Source organism: Marmota flaviventris, chromosome 18 (assembly GCF_047511675.1).
Source record: "Marmota flaviventris isolate mMarFla1 chromosome 18, mMarFla1.hap1, whole genome shotgun sequence".
Classification (NCBI taxonomy): domain Eukaryota; kingdom Metazoa; phylum Chordata; class Mammalia; order Rodentia; family Sciuridae; genus Marmota; species Marmota flaviventris.
The window spans coordinates 5,016,400-5,039,462 of NC_092515.1; the positions used below are offsets into that span (position 1 = coordinate 5,016,400).

Consider the following 23,063-nt stretch of genomic DNA (forward strand, 5'->3'; position numbering starts at 1 on the left):
GGCAGAGTGTCCAGGGATGTGGTCAGTGGGGAGAAGGGCAGGACAATGCAGAATGCTTCCCTGACACCCGAAGGGTGTGGCCTGGTGCACAGAGGAGCAGGGCTGTGGCAGGGAGGTGGGTTCTGAGACGCACCCTGGACCCATGAGGGATCCTGGGAAGGGAGCTGTCTGCACCCTGGGGACAGAGAGAGAATCCAGCCTGTGGGTCTCACCAGGAACAGTGTCACTGGGAACAGTGAGGTACCCTGGGCTGGTGACGAGGAAATACAGTTGTCATTGTTGACGTTCACGACAGCCGCTTTTTCTGTTAGTTCTGATCATTCGTGTGGACGCCTTCGACATGGTCAAGAAATATTTCCAGCTCAATGAGGTCCAACTGACCAGCAAAACTCATGTGTATTTATGCACAACGAGGCTCTTGTGAATATGCACCACTGTGCTCTCTTGTTACCATCACTAATGTCACTCTCTTATGGACAGATAGAAGTGACATCGGCTCACTGTGTGCAGCACTGAGCTATGACACTCCCCTACAGCGTGGAGGGCTGAGCACAGGGACTCCCAGGTGAGCGCCCTCAACCCCACCAGCCCCTCTGCGCTCCACCTGGCACACCCTGTGCTGTGGGAAGATGCTCTGTGCCCAGCAGAGTCTGCCCTGTTGCTCTGTCATGGGAGATTGGAAGGTGCTCTCTTGGATGTGCTGAAATACGCTGCATGTCACACTGACCTTGTCCCCTGGGCGCCCTCAACCCCTCCAGGTGCAGCTCTGTGCCCTTGGACCCTCCTCTCTCCTAGCCCACTCCAGCCCTGCCACCACCTTGTAGTCTTACATTTGGATGAGAATTTGTCACATTCCACATAAAATGACAGATGGGATATTAGTCCTTTTATTTCTGGCTTATTTCACTTAACGTCTTGTTGTCCACACTTGTGTGACTTTTGAAAATGGTAGGATTTCCTTCTTTTCCAAGGTTGTGTAAGATCATGCTCTGTGTGTGTGTGTGTGTGTGTGTGTGCATCCCTTTGTCACATACAACTGCCTGCTGGTGGACATGTGGGCGGCCCCATACCTTGGCTATTGTGGACAGTGCAGCGATGGACGAGGGCTGCAGGTCTCTCTTTGACAGCCTCATTTCTTTTAACATGTTTTATAACTTTGTTTTGTTTTATTCTTATGTGGTGCTGACGATCAAAACCAGGGTCTCCCACGTGCTGTGCAAGAGCTCTGTCACTGAGCCACCACTCCAGCCTGACAAGCTCATTTCTTTGCTTTGGTCACTGACTCCCACAGTGGGACTAAGCAGGTCCTTCTCTTAGTGTTGGGGCTGTGCTCTTCCACACGGCGGCTCTGCTGACGGACATCCCCACAGAGAGGCTTCTTTCCCTGTGTCTTTGCCAATACTTTTCTCTTTTTGACACAAGGGGGCATGGAGACCTCCCATTGTGTGTCTGATTTGCATTTTCCTGATGATTAGTGACATGGTGTGTTTTTAAATATAACTGCTGGCCATATGTACCTCCTTTTGAGAAATGTCCATTGAGGTCTTTGACCATTTCTAATTGGGTCATTTGTTTTCTTGCTGTGAAATGTGTGCACATCACATTGACCTTGTCCCCTGGGGCACCCTCGACCTGTGCGTTTTGGACCATAGGCCCTTGCCCTTGAGTGTCCTCTCCTTTCCAAGGTCACCTCTTCGTCCCAGTCATCACCTTCTTGGCTGTGCAGAAGCTGTCCATCTTGCTGCAATGTCATTTCTCTATTTCAGCTTTTCTTATCTGTGCTTTTGGGGTCATAGCAAAAAAAATAGATCACTGCCAAGGCCAAGGTCACGGAGCTGCACCCCGTCTTCCTCCAGCAGTGTTGACAGGTCCAGGGCCCGACCTTGGGTCTAAGGTCATGGACGACAGCAGTTTTCATGGAGTCGTGGGGCTCCCCTGGGAAAGTCCCAGCAAAACCTGGAAGAAGGGAGGTGGCAAAGGGAGACCAAGAGCCTTCCAAACAGCTGCAGGCGATGGAGGGGGAGGCCTCGGCCCAGGTCCTTCTCTGCTGTCCCCTCAGCTGCCCGTGAAGCCCGGCCCCATCCTTCTCTGGTGGCCCCGGAAACAAACTGCGTCACAGCTGATGTCTCCAGCAAAGAGCTTTTCACTCTCTCAAAGTTCTAGAGGCCAGAAATCTGAAATCAATGTCCCTGGGCCCAAATATAAGTGTCCCGCAGGCGTCCCTCCCCGCAGAGACCCTCAGGGGGGGTGCACCCCCGGCTTCTCCCAGGTCCTCAGCCTGGCCCCCTGGCTGCCGCACCCCGGTCTCTGCCTCTGCCTCTCTGGGTGCCCGGCGTCCTCCCCTGGAACGGGCGCCTCCTCCCCCACAGAGAGACCCTCGTGACAGGATTCAGGGGCCTGCTGGATGCTCCGGGATGGTCCCCACTGCTCAAGGTCCGTAACTGAATCACGTCTGCAGGGGACCATCTTTAGCTTCCGGGGTTAAGGCCGGGGCTCCTTCAGCCCACCAGCTGCCTGAGCTCCACAGACCTTGCCCCTGTCCATGGCCTGGCTCAGCCCTCCCACCCTGTCACCGTATGGTCTCAGGCGTAGCTCAGATGTCAGGGCACAGGAGCCTGCTCTCCTGCAAAAGACCACCAAATGGATAAGAAAACAAGTTACACTCTGGAAGAAAACACCAGAAAATAGGGGAATGTCAGTCTCCAGAATGCATCGAGGACTCTCAAAACAAAACAAAATCGGTTACCAAAAGAAATGATCCCAGTTTTTAAAAAGCCACACTCAGCAACAAAGGAACAAACCGCATTTCAAAATGGGCAAGGCCGGGGCTGCAAGGACCCACAGCAATGGAGGAGACGGCCGAGGGCCGAGCTTGGACCCACAGCAGCACCTGGGAGGTGGGCTGGGCCCTCATTGCTCCCCTCAGGGCTGACCAGAGGCCTGAGGCAAGCACGGGCGAGTCCTGCACCCCTAGAAGTGCAGCGGGAGACCTGGAGGGTCCTCTGCAGGTCCTGCAGCTCCCGCCCACGGGGCACAGAGGAAGGTGGTGCTGACAGTGTCCAGACACAACCTCGGTGTCCCCTGTCCTTCTGAGAAGTGCAACTGCTTGACATGGACCACTCTCCCCAGCGTGTCTGCCTGCTATGGGGAAGATGGCTCCTATGAGATCCCCAAGTTTGGGGACTGCCAGCACTCCCACAGAGGTGGGCAGTGTGGCCACTGCTGCCACCAAACTCTAGAGCCACTTCCAAGACAGAGGAGCTCTCCTAAGACCTGTCTTCCCCCTGGTCTCACACCACTGTCCTCGGACCTGTGGTCTCCTCACCTGTGTGTGCCAGGTGCCACCCTGAGAGCACAGAACCCTGGACAGGAGTGACCCCAGCTGCCCCTCCTTTCTCTCCTGGAAAAGCAAAGTGCCCAGAGGGAGTCAGGACAAGGTGCAGCAGGAAGAGCCCATGCAGGGGCCAGGCCCAGTGTGAAGCTCCACCTCACAGGGCCGCTGCTGCGTCCCAAATCCCGGAGGTCCCTGCTTCTTTGCAGCTGGACTCCTGACAGACCCTCCCTTCCCCAAACAACTGGAATATCTTTGTCCCCTCCTGTGACAACCTTGAGAGTCCTAGTCTCAGGTCTGGGGGTCCCCAGAGGCCTGGGCTCTGTGGGATGCAGGCACTAAGCTGGGCCCCCAAGAGACCCTGGCTGTCCTGCTCCCACTCCGTGGAGACCATGCAGACTGGGCCCTAGGACACGGGGTGGGAAGCTCTTTCTACCTTGTGCTCACATATCCAGAGCGGAGTCCTCCTGGGTCCAGCCGGCTCAGGAGCAAGGCCGCCCACCTCCACTGCTGTCCATGAGAGAGGACCAGGACCAGGTGTCCCAGGGTCCTGCCATGGAGATGCCTGCCATGGCCCTAAAACGGGCTGCGTTCTAAGCTCAGCCTCTTGATCCCACCGCGGTCACTTGAGCTTTCCAGTGAAGAAGAGAGCAGAGGCCTGCCTGCTCCCCTACTGCCCGCTCTACACTCCTCCCCTGCCCCTCACCTCCGCCAGGTACCTCTGTCCTTAGTCCCCAGGAGGAGTAACACCAGGGAGTCCCTTGTCTTCCCTGGAAGGACCCCTGTTCCTGGTGTTGTTAGGCCATTTCCTGTCACCTGTGAGTGCTGGTGTCCTCTGAAGGTGGGATGTCCCTCCCCTGCCAGCCTCCCTCTTCAGAGAGCCTCAGCCTCCTGCCGGCCTCTGCCTGCACTCCAGCCTCGCCCTCACTGCCTCATGGGGCACTTGTGCCACAGGCCTGGCCCAGCTGGCCACAGCTCGTCTGAGCAGGAGTGCCTGTCAGTGGCCTCGCAGCTGCTCCTCTCCCTGGTGTCACCTGCAGCAGCAGGCTGGAGCAGGGGAGGAGGGGACTCCTCTTCTCAGAAGGGAAGAGGACCAGGGCTGAGGACCTGCACCCACTCTCACCCCTAGGCACTGTTCCTCCTCTGGAAGAAAACCCAAGCCCTCATCCAGGAAAAGGACGTCCCAGCTTTGCTTCAGGGAGTGACCTGAAGGTTCTGGGCTGTAGGCAGCTGTCTCCTGGGCACGGCCAGCCCCTCTGCTCTGTGAACACACTCGAAACCTCTGCACTTCTTACCTGTAGAATCACATCTGCTAGAGTCTTAACTGCTAGTGACCTTGCTTTAAGTGAAAACCCAGAAACAGAGGAACCAAAATGAGTTTTCACTTACCAACAATCTATATACACACACATATATCTATACCTCCTGCCAAAGGTAACCACCAAGACACCCAGTTCTACATTTTTGACCATGAAATCCCCATGACTCTAAAACCACTGGATTCGGAAGGTACCATCTGGTGCTTTCTTGCTGTATCTCTAACAATCCCGGATTGGTTTGCGTAAAAGCAACATTCTTCCTCCAAGAAGACACAGAATCCTCCTGGTTTTGAAGGGTAATTATGCCTTTTGCTGTTTCCTCTAGACTCTCAGAAAGACCTTTGGACAAACCCTGAGGATAGGAGAGAGAGGTCGCTAGTCCTCCGACCTCTGTGCCCCCTCCAGCGGTTGCCCCCATCTTCCTAGGGGAGGAACTGGCTGTATAGCCCATTCTGCACTAGGGATGATGTTAAAGGTGTGAGTGGAGATGGTCATTAGGGGCTCTATTCGTATTGGGGCTAGATATACTAGCAAAACCAAAAATACACATTGAGTCTGCTCACGTAGGTGGTTAGGAGGATTTGTAGTTCTGCAAGATTAGGCTCAAATTGACTCAGGACAGACTTGGGACTCTATCGGTGCTTTGTGGTAGTTATTCTTAGCCTCTCCCACACAGCAGCCTCTCATTATGACAACCCCCTGGTGTTCCTTCCTCTTGGGAGGGCTGACTCATGTACACATCTCAACTTACATCAAGAGATTCACTGTCTTTTCTTTCAAACATCCATGTTTGAGTGTGGCTTGGTTATACTTTCCTGCTGGGTGTTTAAGACTGAGTCTTCAAAGGTAGACCATTTTCCTATCTACTGTCAGGGTCGTCTGAGATTCCTCAGGAGTCACTATTGGGAACATGTGAGCAACCTCTTGGATCCTTTGATTTTTTTCCTCTACCAATTTTGCCATTTGCCAGGATGGGTCAGGGTCTTTTTGACCACATGTGCTTCTCTTGGAAGCATCAGGAACATTTTCCTAACCAATGACCCACCTCTTTGCAGAATGTACACTGGTTGGTTCCTGTTCTCTAGGGTCCTCAGGATTCCCCTGATTAGGAGGTTGGGTGACACTGGAGTTGCAGGGCCCTTTGAGGGGTCCTATCATTCCCTGGATCCCAGTCGACCTTATAAGTAAAGGCTAAAATATTAGCTGCTTTTTCCTTGGCCCCTCTACTTCCTTGGCTTTGGTCTTAAACATCCAGTTTTGATCTTAAACATCCAGTCTTAAAGAGTCTTGAGGTGGAGTCATGGTGTTAACCTTAAAGTCTGTAATCGCACAGTTACCATCTAAACATGGTTAGTACAAGTACTGGAAGTCAGCATTATATCCTATCCTATAGGTGATGGCTTATTATCTTATAGGCAAGAGTTTCCAAGGGAAAGTAACAAGAACAAGAACTTACCTAGTTTGTATAATAGCTCTAAACTAAGAAACATAATTTCTATAATATCAACAATGTATCTTTGACATCTATTTAGCCTCTACAAAGACTCATAAATTTATCAACTCAATCACATATAAAATCCTTTATAAATTTAAGAAACAGTGTTAATGATCAGAAATAGATTTATTATCTGATGCTAAACTTAAGTAGCTTTCATGTTAATAACTTTCAAATAATGCTTGGACAAACATATTTAGTTCTCAGATGCATACATATCTCTAGTCACATATGCTTAGGGTGTTGGTAACCTAAAATAACTGTTGTTTGTATAATCATGGTTACAAAGAATCATTTAAAATGTTTAAATTAGCTAGGATTCCCTAATTCCTTTAAGACTTAGTTACCCTAAGTAATAACACCTAATAGAAACAAGAAATCATCTTGATAGATAGATAAGAGAGATTAATGTTCTAAGACTTCATTGTTTTAAGAGAAATAGATTTTGGTTTTTATATCATCACATCAAAATTCGACCTTAGACAAATCCTTACATGATTTTAAATGTGAACACAGGTGAAACCTTTTGCACTTCTTCCATGTAGAATCACATCTGTTAGAGCCCTAACTGTTGGCAACCTTGCTTTTAGTGAAAAAAAAACCCAGAAATAAAACAATCAAAATGATTTTTCACTTACCAACAATATATATAAACACATTTAGTAGAACCAAATATTTCCTATAGAGTTTAAGAAGCCAGAGGCTTACATATATATTTAGTAGTTGATGCTTTGTATTTTAACTTTGCAAATTAATCCTATGTCTCTTTTTACAAACACATTCATAAAGATTGATCTCATTGATGTGAAATCTAATTTACCCATTTTTAACTGTTAACTTTAGGTTACCAATGAAAACCAAATATAAGTTAAAACTAGTAAACGTTGAGCTATCTTTTCCTGATGAAGAAAAACCTTAAAAGCAATGGACACTATAAATATTTCATAGAAACCAATGCTCTCTTGATTGGCCGACCACCTAGAAAAAAACATGGGTTAGTAATTTCAGTGACATCTACTTTTATCTTTTTAACCAGTTTAAATTGATCTTCTAAAAGTAAATAAATAAATTGACCTTTTTATTAAGGGCTTACTTAAGTCATAAAAGTTACTTGGCTCCATTTCTTTGAATTTATGAGGGCTCATTTACTTATAAGCCGATTTTGGTGTCATGAAAATGATACAGAGCATGTATCACATGCAAAACACAGGTGTGCAAAAAGGTACCTGAAAACAGACAAGAAATATTACACGGACTGTCAGATTTGACTCCCTGTAAATAAAGACAGAGTCCATCACAGATGTCCTTTTAGTGAGAGTACAGAGTAGGACATGGACCCGGGAGGCCTGGACAGGTGGCAAGGCTGAGGCAGGGTCTACCGATCACGTCTGGACTGAATCAACGGCTCAGGTGGCCAGCTGTCCATCCACGAGGCAGATCCACGTCACCATAAGGGGATGATCTCTTTCCTTTTCCAGGGTATTTGAGAATTAACCCATGATTAATTGACCTCTGAATAAAGACAGCAGGAAAAAAAAAAAAAAACATAGGCTTAAAAAACTCCAGTTAGACAAAATGAAACAAATCAGAACAAACAAATTATTATTTCAGATGTGCAGGACCAAGATGAATTCACCAGAAAAACCATGAGCTCACAAAAGACAGAAGTTTGTTTGTTTAAGAAATGGCCATAATTATTCTAGTAAAGGAGCATATAGAACATCTACATCAGACCACAGTGACAGTGCCCTTTGAATCAGTCTCAACCCAGACATTTTAAAAATGTGGGAGCCCATTAGGTCCATGGAGAGGGTGGACCTCAGGAAAATGTTCTGAAGAAAAAGAAAACTCCTCCCCTGTGCAGTCACCATCGAGAGGACCTTACAGAGAGCAGAGTCCCCGGGTACAGGAAAGGAGAGAGCAGCCAGGCATGTCCCACAGTGGCTGGGATTTCAATAAGACCCTTTCTCCTCTGGTGGGAGGTATGGAGGGGGTTATTTGTCTCCCCGAGAGACAAGAGAGCATCTGGATTTGGGGTGGTTGCCTTAGGAGCCCCAAGAGGTCTTGTCTGCACAGAAGTGGGGCTTGGCAGAGGCCGGGAAGGTTTGCACAGGGGCTTCTGGCCATTGTTCTGTCTCCCACAGACGAGGTCTAGCTGGCGAGGATTTTGACTCCCCTTCAGGGGAATTCGGAATTCCCTGGCTTGTACTGGGGCCCTTCAATGGTGTCCAGTCATCCAGATTAACCACAGTTAATACCCCCCATTCCTCACAGGCAGGGAATTTGGGATGAACATCACAGAAGGGACAGGAGGTGTTTGGGAGGAGGTGACATCCACAAGCAAGGCCAGGGGAGAGTGGCCGGGAGGGAATGAGAGCTTGCAGAAGGCTGAGAAGGGCGTCCTCGGGGCCTGGAGGGACGCCCCAAGCAGAGAAGCAGTCAGCGAAGAGGATTGAGCTCGGGCCCAGCTTATTTCCTTTAGAAAGGCCGTGGCGTTGGGGCACTGGATGATTGCACAACGTGCCTGCATTGGTGAGCTTTGTCTTATTTCCAGCACAGATTAAGTCTAACCGTGGGGCTCCGTGCAGCAGTGGCTGAGAAGTGGGGGGAAACAGGCTCGTCAGGAGGTAAAAAGGAAAACACAATGAAACCCCAAATCCCAACGAGTTCCGCCAAGAGTGTGGCAGAGAGTAAAGACTCACCGACCTTGGCTGGCACCTGTTTACCTCCTGGCTGTCTTGCCAGTGATCTTACTGGGCACCGCTAGGGAGCCGTGGTCCCTGGTCCAGGTTCTTGGCATCCCAAGCACAGAACTGAGGGGGACAGGAGAGGCTGGCAGGTGAGACAGAGGTTCATTGCAAGAGAAAGTGTCGCAGAACAGGTTGAGCTGGGGAGTAGCTCAAGGCGCCATGGGCACAGTGGAGCTGGCTTTTACAGGGCTGTGCTGGTTCCCTGCCTTCTCCGTGGGGGGGGGGGGAGAATCTGGTGTTGACTGGCACCCTGATTGACAGCTGAATTTCACATGATCTCTTCTGCCCAAGCCAAAGTATCTTTCTCCACCCAAAAATGCACAGAGCGGGAGCAAACCTCAGTGCTAATGGTGTTCATTGGTGAAAGTTAACTTGTCAGTCCCTGGGCTACTGCGCGTGCCCAAGATTGGGGACTTTTTCTTTCACAATATGGAATTCCTCTTTTGGCGGCCCAACTTCCTCCCTTTAACTACAAGATGCCCCTGTTTCCCCTCACAGGAAGGGACTTCAGATGGAGTGCTGTGAGGGCCCTGGGTGGAGCCCAGCCCTAAGGGCCGGACCTTACCCACGCCCCATCTCCTACCCAAAACATCTGCAGGACCAAGGCCATGTGTGTGGATGAGGCTGGACCTCTTTCCAACAGGCAGGAGGTGACACACCTGATGTACACAGTAGTGCTCAGAAACACACCTCAGAATGGGGAACCTCGAACCCTTACCTGGGTCTTGGTTCTGGTCCTGCTGCTCCAGATAGCACCCAAGACAGAGGCAGGACCACGCCTCTGCTCCTTCTCTGCTCTGGACCTAGGGTTTCCACCAGTGGAGTCCTTAGCCTTCAGATGTCCGCCCCTCCGTGCCCAGGGGATGAGCTCCAGATCCATGTGAGTGTGGGCTTCCTCTTCTGAGAACTGCCCAGGGGTTTGGCTCCTCCCCAGCCCTAGGGATTGGCTCGGGGAGAGGCAGTGACTCGGGGTCCTGGGTGTCAGAACCTCAGAAGTGCGTGGCTAACACAGCCCTAAACCCCCTTCACTTGCTGGTTCTCCATCCCCTGATGGCACTCTGTCCCCACAGCCCAACCAGAGACCTGGCCCCTTTCCTCCCGTGTCCCCCATCCCTATTACCTCTGCCCACCTGCACCAAAGTGCTTCTCAATTCAGCCTCAGGCAAAACCACTCCCTGGAGCCAGCTCCCCTCCGGCTCCTTCCTGCCTCCCCCACCCCCTGGGCATCAGCATGACCTGCCCCTCACTGCACAGGAGGGGCCTGGAGCAGCTTGCCCTGGCATTTGGGGCAGGAAAAGCAGGGCCACGGTGAGCACTGCGCTCCACTGCGCTGGCCTTTCCCTCTCCTCAGGCCCAGAGAACCTCTGTGCCCCAGGATCCCGGCTCAGCAGCCCCAGTCTGGCTCCCCCTTTCGCCCCTGACTGGCCTCTGGACGCACCATGGTTTGAGCACAGGGTCGGCAGCCACCGTGAAATCCCCTCTTCCTTCAGCAGATAACTTGCCAGTTGTTCCAGGTGCTTGACCAGATCCCTACTTCTACAACCTTCCACGTAGATTCATCTGAGTTATTCTGCATCTTGAGCAGAAGAGGGACATGAACTGAGACCTACTTTAATGGGGTCGCCCCGACTGCAGCGCCCAGGAAGCCTGCACAGGGTGGGGGGGGGGGGGCGAGGAGGCCAACAGGGGGACGCAGCGCAGGGTAGTGACGGTCTGGGTGGGAAGCTGGTTCTGGGCACCCGGGAAGCAGCAGGTTTGCTGAGGGTGGCACAGTGCACGCTGGGCAGCAGCCCAGAGCCCACCGCCTCCAGCTCACAACTGAGTGGACACTGACGATGACTCCGCACACATCACTGAGGTCACAGAAGCCCACAGGGTGTCGCCACTGGGGTTCCCTGGAAATCTCAGAATTGAAACTGCCAACTCTGCAGGAGGGGACATTTTCGAGAGAAGATCTGGCCTTATTTTGGCTTCTGGAAGTTTGTGTCTGTGCCTCTGAGACGTCTGGTTGGAGACGGGAAGTGCCAGGGAGAGGCTGGGGCTGCAGGAGGGTCCAGTGGACAGAGTCTGGGCCACCACCTCAAGGCCAGAGTGGCTACAGGAGAGCCTGGGGCCCTGTGGTGCGGGAGGGGAGTGAGGAGGAAGCAGCAGGGAGCCAGGAGGAGCCCAGGAGGGGGGGCCTCAGGGAGCGCAGCACCAGGCGGTGGAGAGTGAGAAGGGGCGCAGGATGGGGGTGAGGTGCTGCCAGGCCCAGTGTCCAGGTCGGAGAAAGGGCCATTAACCGGGGACATCACAGCCCATCTGGACAAAAGCACCGCGGTCAGTGGCAGCCCCTCTGCAGCGATGTCCCTGGGCCAGAGTCTCCTGGTGGATGGAGGTCCCTGAGCAGAGCCTTGGCCACACTCCAGTGCAGAGGTGGGTTAGAGAGGGGCCTGGTGACACGCTGTCTGTGAGCTGGTCAGGGGTGTCCAGGACCCTGTGGGGGTGTGTCCAGGCTGGGGCTTCTTGTCCCCGGGGTGTTAGCTAGGGATTCAGGCTGCCCTGAGGTGAGGGGGGTTGTTAGCCAGGGACATCTCCAGTGACCAGGTGGGAGTGGCCGTGCTGTCTTGGGACAGCATTGGTAAGGAGCATGAGTCACTCACAGTGGCATTTAGAGCACTCCCAGACCCTGGGAGAATCAGGTTGGCTCTGGTGAGCAGCCTGCTCCAGGCAGCCCACACCCACAGGGCTTCCCCCCTCTTCATCTGAATTTATTCCCTCTTTCCCCTCAGAGGTTTCCCTCTGTCTTCTCACATTTCTGTCTGGAGAGTCCATCTTGCCAGGTGGCCTCAGGCTCCGCAGGCCCCAGCCCAATTTCTGCCCAGATGCTTCCTGCAGTTTCTTCTCAGCCCAGGCTGACCTGAACCCAGAGTCCTGGAGGGGCAGGGAGTCTGGGTGCCACTGAGACCTGGGCACGGGGACCTCATGCCTGCATCCCCCACCTCCCTGTGCCCCTCTCCTTCTGGTCCCTGCCTGCGTGGGGGGCCACCTGGGCCAGCTTCCTCCTCACCTGTGGCCTCCCCAGGATCTGCTCCACCTGGAGGCCTATGGCGCTGTCTCTAAGGCCAAGAGCACAGACCAAACAGGGACCCCGTGCACAGAGGCACAGCTGGGTTTCTTCACTACTCCATCCAAGGACGATTTTCCCCAAAGAGGGACACCACCATGACTGTCATACAGGGAAAATTAACACATTAGATATTTTACTTCACTCATTACTAATGAGAGAACCAGAAAGGAGAGAAAGAAACACAAGTGTTTTGATAGGAATTTGTGAATGAACTAGGAAACCAGCTCACTGTGTGGGAACCAAGGGCCTCCAGGAGACAGAAGGCAGGTGCATGTGTGGGAGGAATGGTTTGCCCTTCTCCATCTCTCCCTTAGGGCATGGTCACACAGCACACAAGCACAGCAGGCTGGAATCAGATCACTGCAGACAGGATGCTCTAAGAGCACAGAGTCGTCCCTTGGAGAAGCAATCTCATTTTGCATTTCTGTATTTCCTTACCATTTGTAAAGTAACTATTGTGCACCTCACATATGCCACACATTTTTCTAAGAAGGATTCAGCAGTAAGCAGAAGAGATAAAAAAAAATCTTTCATTAGGTATGCAACTTAATAGTGAGAAAGTCAGGTAAATAATAACTAAGTATATTACATGTTATTCTGGTTGGTGACAAGAAGTTTGGAGTGAAACAAAATAGGATTATGTTATGGGGAATGAGGGATGGACTGGACTCTTCAATATGTCCCCCATGGACATCATCCCTGAGCAACTAATATTTGCAAATGCACACATGATTGCATAACAAGGCAATCATGCAGATGCACACATAATCCACACCAGCACACACACACAGACCACAGATGCACACACAAAGAAATCCTATATGCACATACAGAGAGTGACCATGTCACAGGAACATGCACACACACTTTCAAACACACACACATACACATAAAAAGGCACACCTCAAAATTCACAGAATTTCCTTGTGCAGACACACACATGCACTAACAGATGAGATGCATACACACCTCAAACACATCACAGCTCAAACACACAAAAATCCACATGCACACTTCAGACATGTGCACAAAGACCATGGACACACATGCAGACACACATGCAGGACACATATACACTCCAGATGCTGAAGTGCACACCACACATGCACATACACACACCTACCTCAGACACAAACAGAGGCCACAGATACCAACACAAACACACCACAATGCACAAACCCTGGCCATGGACACAGGCAGGACCCGCTCATGCTACAACACACACAGCAGGGCAGCAGCCACCCTGTGTCCTGAGGGTCCTTCACTCTGCCCTGGGACACTGGAGCCCTGGCCCTCAGGCCAGCCAGACCCAATGTCCTGGTAGGAGAGAAATGACAGTGTCACAGTGCCTGTGGCCACTGCCTGCCATCTGGATGACTTAGCTCCCAGGGCCCAGCTGCCCTGCTCACTGACGTCACCATTCTCCTCCTGCTGCTGAGATCCAGGGACCCCATGGCCTCGCAACCCTGGTGCTGGCCCAACCTCGAGCACCAGGTGCATCCACGCTCAGAGTGACCAGTGCAGGATGGACAGGGCCAGGCAGCTTTCTCAGGAAGGGACCAGCCAGGCCAGGGGAGAGGGGAACTGGGCCCCCTACAGGTGTGGGGAGTAGAGAGGCAGGAGGCTAAGAGGGGGGTCCTGTTCCCAGGCCAGCAGGGAGCCCAGGAGCACTGGGAAGTGGATCTGTCCCTGGAGCCCCTGTCCTAGGCCTGCTCTGAGGGTCCCATGAAGGTGTGGTGGACTCACAGGATGTTCTGAGAGCCCCTCAGGGTGTCTGGAAAGTTCTTCTCATCTCCTGGTCCACCCCAGCCCCAGAGGAACCTCCCTTTGGAGAGTGTCCCTTCTCCTGCCAGGTCTCCAGGCTCCTGGAGGGGCCCAGTGTGCTGATGAAGGGGCTGAACAGGAGGGAACCAGAGTGTCACACGTGGGACAGCTGTGAGGGCTGTTGGCTGCAGAGCTCACCTGGTGGCTCAGTCACCACCCATGTCCCCAGAGAGCAGGACGAGGATGAAGATGAGGAGGTGGTGATGAAGGAAGAGGTTGAGACTTGGGTTTCCCGAGACCCCAGAGCAGACAGGATAAGAACATGACTGAGACAGAGAATCAAAGGGTGGAGTGTGACTTGTGTCCTCTTGGGGTCTGCCTTGGGACACGGCAGGAGAGCCAACCCTGAGTCTTCAGAGCGCAGTTGGCCTCCATCCTCCCACTGAATTCTCCCTCAGACACACGCCTTCCTCAGGTCGGGAGTGGTGACCCCTCCGTGGGAGTCAAGGAAGCCGACTTGAAGGGGACGGCCCAGGGCCACCAGAACCAGGGCTTCCCCCACCCTGACTACACAGGCAGGCTCTGAATGGTCACCGCAGGGACACCTGGGGAAGGGGAGGCTGTGGTCAGGAAACCCAGGCTGAGCCTCGTGACCCTCTCCTGCCCTGGGCCCATGCACCCTACCCGTGTGTTCCTGAGAAGTCGCCTTCTGGCTGCACGGGGAGAGGGGCTTTCCCACAAGCCCTTGCACCACACCCCAGAAGGCCCTGGAACATCTGGGGCTTCCCACTCCTCACACCTTAGAGGACTGCTCAAGGACGGAGATGAAGTCTGCCACCCCCCCACCCCCACTTCCCAGCAAGGAGCAGATGCCCGTGTGTGGCCCATCGTTCAGTGCCACCTCACTCACCCCACCCTCCCACACGTGTGACACCCCGTCTCCTCCGCCTGCCCCTCCTGACCCTGCAGAGCATCTAGAACCTGTCGATGGCCAGGCGGTGCCTACCTCCTGATGTGGACAGTGGCGGGGGAGGAGAGGCTGCCCACCAGGGGCCAGGAGCTCCGGGTCTGTCCTCCTTGCTGGGTGTGGCCCCCGTGGAGACCCCACCTGGATAGTAGATGCGGCTGCTCCAGGGGCCTCGACAGGTGTCCTGAGGTTCCTCTTCTGCGGTCGTTGGCTGTCTGACCTCTTTCCTGGGCTTGCTGTGTGCTTCCCCTCCACTCGCCCTCCCTTCTGTGCCTACTCGCAGAGCCCGGGACCTCCACCTCCACCCTGCTGCCCCTGCTGGGGGCCAGTGGGGGGTGCAGGGAGAGAATCTGTGGGGGCTGCACAGCCAACACCCTCTTTTCTCCAAAGGATCCCTGGCTCAGGGTCCCAGATACCTGCTGGAGGTGCGAGAGTGGGGGACGTGCAGGGGGGTCTCTGTCCCCATGCCCTGCAGGTCTCCTAGCCTGGCATCTTCAAGGAGGACCTCTGTCACTGGCTACTGGTTTTGTGCAGGGGCTGGTACAAACCAGGACTCTCCAGGAGCCACGAACAACGCAGTGGGCCGAGCATAGGAGGAGACCCAGGGAAGATCCCACCCACTCAGGACCTGCAGAGCAGCAGGGACACTGGGGACACACAGAGGAGCCAGGGTGGTTCATACCTCTTCAGGTGGAGAAGGGGTACACTGTGAAGTACAGTTACAAAGAGAACCATCTCTCTGTGCTTGTGATGGGGAAGGAAGGAGGTCATCTGGGGGGACCCGAGGTCCCCCGTGGAGGACTGGGGTGGGATCCTCTGCTCCTCATCCTGTGGGAGACCATGGGGTGCAGATGGTGGGGATGACAGCCCTGGGGAAGACCACTTTGGGGTCCCTACCAGGGCTTGGGTCTCTGTCTCCTGCCAAGCTCTGAAACAATCCCCTGATATCCACACCCCCGAGATCCTGGAATCTGGCTACCCCAGGAACAATACCTGTGCAGTGCCATGGGCCTGTAGGAGGGGACACTCCAACCTTCTCATGGATCAGAGTGACCCTCACTTCTCCACTGGGCCTGAGGATGCTCCACTCCCCAGTGAGTGCTCATCCTCACACCAGGGCCACTCGACCACGGCCCCCACCTCACCTGTTATGTGTCCTTCCCTGGAGCTGGGGGGTGGTGAAGAGAACTGTCAGGTTCAATGTGTTCTGTGAGTGCCAGGCCAGGATGCCCAGGTCCCTGTGGGCAGGGCTGACTGGGTAAGGGGAGCCAGGGCCTGGGATACGGCGGGGGACTCTTCCTGGAGCGGCACAGCTAGGCGGGGCCTTCTCCCTTGGAGGTGAGCCCTGTGACCTCCTCGCTGACAGTCCCTCCCACCTCCAGGGCTGGCTCTGTGCCGACTTCTCCCTCCTCCCCCTTCCTGTGGCTCTCTCTTCCCCTCTTTCCTGCCACTTCTTGACCTTGCCATCTCAGTCTTCCAGAAGAAGCCTAATACATGAGCTCCACAGTTGGGCCTGGGTCTCTGTCTGCTCTCTGCATGACCCTGCCCCCAAGCCCTCATAAATCTCTGTCCAGGGCAGCTTGGCGTGTGCACTCCCTGATCTCCCTGGGGAGCCCCTGAGTGGATACCCTAGGAATCTCTTTGCGACATCTGTCTTACCAAATAGTCACCATCAGTCAGGCAGTTCTGCAAACCTACTTCTAAGAAATGTCTCAAGTTGTTCCTTCCTCCATCCGCGTGGTTGCCGCCCCGCCTAGGCTTGGGCCTCTCGTCTGGACTTGTGCCAGCCTTTTCTCTGGCCTGCTAGCCCCTTGTTTGCCCCTCTCCAAGTGGCCACAATTTGGACTCCACAGGGATCTCTCTCTAACCCACATAGGACACTGTTTCTTCCCTTGGATCCCTCCATGGCTCCCAGTGGCCCTCAGGAAAAGGGTCAATGACACCACCTATCTTGGTATCGCCCCGGCCAGATCTGCATGGGTTAGCTGCTCTCCGCGGATTTGCACTTCAACGTCCTCTCCTGCCCACCACGCCTGTCTTTTTTTTTTTTTTTTTTTCAGTCCTGGGGATTGAGCCCAGGGCACTTAACCACGGAGGCACATCCCCAGCCCTTTTTATCTTTTATTTAGAGATGGGGTCTTGCTGAGTTGCCCAGGCTGGCCTTCAACACGTGACCCTCCTGAGCAGCCCATGCACCCTCCTGCCCAGCTTCCCCTGCTGTCTTGCTGGGGCCCCTCCCCCGGCCCAGGTCCGCACATGGCCTCCTCACCCCTCTCACCCGGGGTCTTCTCCCTGCTTGCCCCCTCAGTGCTGGCGCAGAGGGGCTGCCTTCCATTCCTGCCTCCAGGGGAGCCAAGGGACTCAGCCCTGCCCTTTCTCTCTCTGTCTCCTAGTCCCAGGGGTCCTGGGCAATGCCACCACACTGAGAGCCAGGAGGGCCAGTCCCTGCACCTGGTCTGTGATGCTGACAGCGACCCCCCGGCCACACTGAGCTGGACCCAGGGAAGCCTCACCCTGAGCCCCTCTCAGCCCTTGGATCCTCAGGTCCTGAACTGCCCCAGGTGGTCATAGGTGATGAGTCCACCTGCTGGGCTCAGCATGCCCCAGGCTCCCCCACATCTCCCTGAGCCTGGCTGTGCAGGGTCAGCATAAGCAGGAGACCTGCATTCAGAGATGGGGCACGGGCAGGGCCTGAGGTGGGGACCTAGGAGCCTCGGGCCTCTGTGCCCCTCCCATCTTCCTTCCCCAGATACCTCCTCCTCCTGCCCCCAAATCTCCAGGGAGCAGCAGGGCTCCTGGCCTCTAATCCTCACCCTGCTCAGGGGGCCCGCTGAGCGGCTGGCTTCCTTTTAACCTACAGCCTCACCTGGATCCACTACACCAGGTGAGCAACATGCCTCACACTATCCTGGGGTTTCAGCCCTGGATCCCTGGTGGTTCCACCTGTCTCCACCTGTCCTCACCTGTCTCCACCTGTCTTCCCCTGTCTTCCACCTGTCTCCACCTGTCTCCACCTGTCTTCCACCTGTCTTCCCCTGTCTCCACCTGTTTTCACCTGTCTCCACCTGTCTCCACCTGTCTCCACCTGTCTCCACCTGTCTTCACCTGTCTCCACCTGTCTTCACCTGTCTCCACCTGTCTTCACCTGTCTCCACCTGTCTCCACCTGTCTCCACCTGTCTTCACCTGTCTCCACCTGTCTTCTCCCAGAGCAAACCCTCCACATCCCAGTCTCTGTCTCACAACAGTTTCCCACAGGTCCCAGGGTTCCCAGGGAAGCAGAGCTGTGGAGCCCTGATGGGTGCAGAGGATCCCGAGACACCCCTGCCCAGCTCGGTGCAGCTCAGAGCTCACCTGTGACTTGGCCCTGTGTCCTCTCGGGAGACAGCCTCTCCTAACCCTCACCTCAGGCCACAGGAATCTCCCTCATGGTTCTGAGGGAAGGCCTGGGGGTGTAGCTCAGAGGCAGAGCACCAGCCTCCTTTGGGTCAGGCCCTGGTTCGATCCCCAGCACTGCCAAAGTAAAATAAAGAAACGGGAGGGGGAGTGAGGAAATAGAGGGGTTTTTAATAAATAACATATGGGTTTTTATAGTCCACATATAATTTTGCTACTGTATACTTTTGATGTGGTTTTGATAAGCCCATGATTCAAGTCCTTATTTTTATGAATTCCATAATATATCGTTTTTAACCATCAAGTTTTAAATAGTAATTTAGAAAATAAACAATAAACTTTTATGTTTGTTTTTCCACGTAGTAACCATTTTAGTTGCTCTTCATTCACTGGGTACACCCAGACGTCTCTAACACGTCGATTCCCTTTTGCCCAAAGGTCTTGTGTTATTTCTTATAGCGTAGGTATGCCGCGACAGGTGCCCTCCGCTGTCGTTTCACAGGGAGCGTGTTCACATACATTTGCTATAGAAAGATATTTTCATTGGAATTTAAGTCCATATGGAATACTAGGCTAGCAGGTTTTCCATTCATACCTTGAATTCTTTTGATGTCCTATGAGAATTCGGCTGTAATTTTTTCTTATCTTTTTTTTTTCTGTGTGTGTGTATGTGTGTGTGGTGTTGAGCATTGAAGTCAGGACTTAGCACAGAGCTACTTCCCCAGCTCATCTTGTGTTTTATTTTGAGAGTCTCACTAGGTCGCTGAGGCTAGCCTTGAACTTGCGATCCTCCTGCTTCAGTCTCCTGAGTAGCTGGGATTACAGGCGTGCACCACTACATCCAGTTAATTTTTTCTCTATTTCTTTGTTTGTAGTTTCTATTTTTCTCTCACTGGTTTTAATATTTTCTCTTTGTCACTGGAGTTCAATTATTTGATTTCAATTATTTGATGTGTCTGTATGGGGAGGTGTGTGTAAGAGAGAGACAGAAGAGAGAGGTTATCCTGTTTAGAATTAATCAAATATCTTGGATCTGTGGATTTATAGTTTTTATCAAATTTGTGAAAACTCAACCCAGTACTTATGTAAATGTATTTTTCTGTTTCTCTTCTCTCTGAATGTCACACATTGGGAATTTGCTATGGCAGACTGCTTGGTTTTGTTGTATTCCTTTAGAAAGCACCAGTCTTTTTTCTTGAAAGCAGTTAAGTTATTTGCATGATAGGCTAGTCTTTTAGGTCTCTTTAATTTTTAGCTTTTCTTATGATAGGTCTAACTGTCTTATTCTAGGACTAATGAAGTCTCATTTAAATGCTATGGCTCTTTTGGACTTTTTATTGAATCTATGTTCAAAGAGATATTCTCATTCTGAGAATCCAGAAATAAACCCATCACTGATTTTCAATAAGGGTACAAATGGAAAATATAATCTCTTTTTAAAAATAGTGCTGGGACAACTAGACAGACACATAAATAGAAATGAAATTGGAGCCAGGTGCAGTGGCACACACTTGTAATCTCAGTGACTCTGGAGGCTGAGGCAGGAGGATCACAAGTTCGAGCTAGTCTCAGTCACTTAGCAAGGCCCTAAGAAACTTAGTAAGACCCGATCTCAAAATAAAAATAAAAAGGGCTGGGCATGTGGTTCAGTGTTAAAGAACCCCTGGGTTCAATCCCCAGTACAAAAAAAAAAAAAAAAAAATTCCAAGGCTAGCCTTAAATTTAAAAAATATATATATATTAAAAAAATAAAAAAGGCTGGAGATGTACCTCAGTGGCATGTGCCTCTGGGTTAATCTCTGCTAAAAAAAAAATGAATTTGGACCTCTTCTACAAGACATATATAAGAATCAAATCCAAAAATGGATGAATTACCTAGATATGTGTCAAAATTGAAAAGAAAACAGAATAGTGTATCTTTCTCACCTTTGATTCAGATTTCTTAAATATGTCAAAAAAATAATCAACAAAGGAAAAATAGATGACTTGGACTTCATCAAAATTTAAACTCTTATTCAAAAGGACATGTTAAGTGAAAAGAATGGGAGTGGATGTTCGTACAGCATGTGCAGCATCTGAAGGGCCTAGCATCTAGAATGTATAAAGAACTCTTACAACTTAACAAATAGACAAAGTCCCACCTTAAGAATGGGCAAAGGACGTGCCCAGCAGCTTGGGAGGCTGATGCAGGAGGATTGCAAGTTGAAGGCCAGCCCAGCGACTCACAGAGCATTTGTGGATGGTGGCCCTAGACTAGTGCAAGATGGTGGCCCTGGGCCCCCCGCGAGCAAAGCTGTGAAGCCCTCCAAGAAGGGACGAGTGGCTGACGGAGCGTGACCAAGCCTCCTGAGTGGGAGGCCCCCAGGAGACACGGGAATGGTTTCAACATGTTGTCTGCAGGTCTCTGGAGATCCGAGTGTCGGGCGGGAGGGACTGGGCTAGGATGGAGAGTAAGGGAAGAAGGACGATCCTCAGGGAAGTTCTCCTGCGAAAAGAAGAGGGTAGCTGAGGTTTCAGAGGAAGGAGAAGAGCTGATGGTCTCCACCTCCAGGAGCCCTGGGCAACTGCCTGCGGACCCGGGAGGGCCAGCCGCCCACCCTCTGCTGTGGTTTGCTCAGCCCCGAGACCTGCCAGGCTCCAGGCTGCCTTCGCCTGCTCGCCTCCACCCGTGTGGAACTGAAAGCTGCCAAATCAAAACAGAGCCACTTGTGCACAGCCCTGGTGACAACAGACCGACCTGTGAGGTCATGAAGGAGGGTGTCGGCCTGACACACCTGAGCCTGCTAACAAGGACTGTCACCCGGACTCTGCCAAGACCGCGGCCCTGTGCAAGGCCACAGAAACCCTGACAGAAAGCACTTGGCAGCTCATGGCAGCCCTGGTCTGTGGTCCCAGCTCCTGGGAGGCTGAGGCAGGAGGAGTGTAAGCTCGAGGCCAGCCTGGGCAGCTTCATGGGCCCCCGCCTCAAAATACAAAATAAAGAAGGGCTGGGATGTGGCTCAATGGGAGGGCGCCCCTGGGCTCAGTTCTCAGTGTGAGAAAGAGAAGAGACTTTCTGCAGGGAATGTGGCCAACAAGGTTTGGGCTCAGAGGTCTTTCAAAATACCCTCCTTTATCAGCTCCTTCTGCTCCACAGCTCCCTCTTCCTCGGCCTCCCTGAAGACTGCGCGTTCACTAAAGCAGGTCCCGTTGCAAGGCAGCTCCCAATTAAACGTCTTCGTCTTTGGAGAATCCCTCTGTTATTTTGGTGGACAGGGATTCCATCTGGGGTTCAAAGTGAGACCTATTCCAAGGGCATCCACCCTCTCAAGTGGGGTCGGCCTGGAGAGGCCTGGGAGTTGACAAATGGCCTCTTTCAACCCCAAGGTGGCAGAGTGCCCCCCTTCCTTCTCTGACTCCCGAAGCAGGATGGAACAGTGTCCAGGGAAACCCACGGAGGGTGGGCTTTGACCCTCCCCAATTGCTGCCCGCTAGTCCCGTGGAGGTATAGAAAGGCTCGAGGCAGGGTGGGCTGCTTCAGTGGAGGCTCAGAGGTCCACCTTTGGGACAGCACCCAGGCATCCTTCCCTCCCTCTCACCTGGGTCCTTTCTGTGGGGCCTGTCAAGAGGAGGAGGTGATGTCCCCCAACATGAGGGTGTCCCAGGAGAAGACGCCTGATTTGCCTCTGAGAAGATCCAGGTTGGGATTTGGGGACCCGGGGATCAGAGTGAAGGTGGAAGGGGGTTGTAACTAGTTGAACTATGACACCCCCAAACTCACACGTTGAGGTCTTAGCCCCCAAAACCTCAGAATGTGACTCTATTTGGAGACAGGGTCTTCAGGCAGGTGATTCAGTTAAAATGAGGTCACTAGGGTGGGCCTTGTCCAGTACGACTGGTGTCTTTGTAAAACAAGACGAGGTCACAGACACTCAGGACCACGGGAGGACCCAGGGAGAAAATCCACCTACAGGCCAAGAAGAGAGGCCGCAGAAGAGGCCAGCCCTGCCCACACTCTGGGCTCGGACTGCCAACCCCAGACGTGAGGAAACAGATGTCCACCGTCTCAGCCCTCCACCTGTGGTACAGCCACCCTTGGTATCCAGGGGAAGTGGGTTCCAGGGCCACCCTAACAGAACCTGAATGATGTTGTAGGTGTCCTACTCTATTGTTTAGGGAATAATGACAGGGACAAGAAATCAGTACATACTCGGGATAGACACAAAGATTTCTAGTACTTTCTTTCAGCGATCGGTTGAATCCATGGATGCGGAACCTGTACCCAAGGGAGGGTGGAATATACTAGGTTGCAGCAGCTTGAGCAGACTAATCCAGTGGCCGTCAGAACAGAAACAGGCACAGGCAGGGACACCAAAGGTCACCTTCTCCAGGAGACTCCTCCTGACTTCCCTCCACCAGAAAGAAATGACCACACCCTCTCCAGGGTGGCTCCATGCAGGCTGGCCCCTGCACTCCCTGCATTCCGAGAACCCTCAGTGCTTTTCTGTTCTTAAGAATCTTCATCTACAGCTGGACACTGCGGTGCATACCTGTGATCTCAGTTGCTGGGGAGGCTGAGGTAGGAGGATCGCAAGTTTGAGGCCAGCCTCAGTAACTTAGTGAGACCTTGTCTCAGAAAAAATAAATAAAAAGGGCTGGGAATGTAAGTCACTGGTAGAGCACTCCTGGGTTCGATTTCCAGTATAGAAGAAGAAGGAGGAGGAGGAGGAAGAGGGGGAGGAGGAGAAGAAGAATTTGTGTTTACCAAACCCTTGTGGGGTTTTCCCGTGTGTCCCCACATGCAGCACAGTGCCTGGCATGAGGTGCATGGCGGCTGGGTGGATAAGCCTCGGGTCTCTGCGTGGCCCAAACAGGGGGGCCGAATAACACCTGGAGCGGTCCTTCCACTGGCTCAACCCAGAGCCCCCTACGTTGCCCAACACCCCCAGCGTGG

The 23,063-nt window shown here is 52.7% G+C and overlaps 2 long non-coding RNA genes across 11 annotated transcripts; both read right to left on the reverse strand.

Annotated features, from left to right (window-relative positions):
• Positions 1–1,820: 1,820 nt before the first annotated feature.
• Positions 1,821–16,043, reverse strand: LOC114083032 (uncharacterized). Of its 10 annotated transcripts, none has more exons than XR_011705243.1 (8): positions 15,881–16,041; positions 14,775–15,563; positions 11,945–12,103; positions 10,334–11,808; positions 9,614–9,698; positions 8,848–8,958; positions 2,530–8,739; positions 1,821–2,159 (listed from the first exon to the last, which is right to left on the reverse strand). It is a non-coding gene; the product is annotated as an uncharacterized lncRNA (long non-coding RNA). The 10 variants fall into 10 exon arrangements; XR_011705242.1 differs by lacking the exon at positions 1,821–2,159 and adding an exon at positions 13,967–14,373 and having other exon boundaries at positions 6,253–8,739; positions 15,881–16,043; XR_011705246.1 differs by lacking the exon at positions 1,821–2,159 and having other exon boundaries at positions 6,253–8,739; positions 10,334–10,471; positions 11,689–11,808; positions 15,881–16,042.
• Positions 16,044–18,281: 2,238 nt separating this feature from the next.
• LOC139702685 (uncharacterized) lies at positions 18,282–20,604 on the reverse strand. The gene is made up of 2 exons (XR_011705252.1): positions 20,272–20,604; positions 18,282–18,654 (listed from the first exon to the last, which is right to left on the reverse strand). It is a non-coding gene; the product is annotated as an uncharacterized lncRNA (long non-coding RNA).
• Positions 20,605–23,063: the final 2,459 nt, after the last annotated feature.